This window comes from Berghia stephanieae, chromosome 6 (genome assembly GCF_034508935.2).
Source record: "Berghia stephanieae isolate SIO BIC M18660-M18661 chromosome 6, UCSD_Bste_1.3, whole genome shotgun sequence".
NCBI lineage: Eukaryota > Metazoa > Mollusca > Gastropoda > Nudibranchia > Aeolidiidae > Berghia > Berghia stephanieae.
Window position 1 is genome coordinate 67,082,041 of NC_088365.1, and position 588 is coordinate 67,082,628.

Here is a 588-nt window from a genome sequence, read left to right on the forward strand (position 1 = left end):
GGTCTCTACTCATGGACATTGAAAAGCCATCGCCTCTTTGCCTAAACAGTGCACCAGAGGCTTATTCATCGTCATCATTATTATTATCGTCATTATCATTCATCATCATTATTATTATCGTCATCGTGGCCAGCAACTGAAGCACAAGACTGCATGTATCGTTATGCCATTTTAAACTATTCTATCCACCATAATTTGTATGTATCTGCTGATAGAACTACATACCCTTATTGTATTAAGCCGATCTCCTTCTTATCCACCCATCTATCCATTCATCCACCCATCCACCCACCCATCAATCCATCCACCAACCATCCAGCATCCACCCATCCATCCACCCATTCATCCACCCATCCACCCATTCATCCACACATCCACCCATCCCCCTCTTCTACAACACTTTGAGGACTCAGTATCGATAAGAAATCCGTCACTCACTATCATCACTTTTATTATCATCTTTATCATCATTATCAACTTTACTTTATCGTCATCATCACCATCATCACTTTTATTACCATATTTATCATCATTATTATCAACATCATCCTCATCACCATCATCATCACCATGATCACTCCCTTCTGA

At 40.1% G+C, this 588-nt stretch overlaps 1 protein-coding gene across 1 annotated transcript in view; it reads left to right on the forward strand.

Annotated features, from left to right (window-relative positions):
* Positions 1-380, forward strand: part of LOC144975754 (atrial natriuretic peptide receptor 2-like) — a 23,113-nt gene extending 22,733 nt beyond the window's left edge. The window contains exon 15 of the mRNA XM_078919945.1: positions 1-380. This exon is cut by the window's left edge and continues 91 nt beyond it. The gene's annotated coding sequence lies outside the window, so the exon portion shown is untranslated.
* Positions 381-588: the final 208 nt, after the last annotated feature.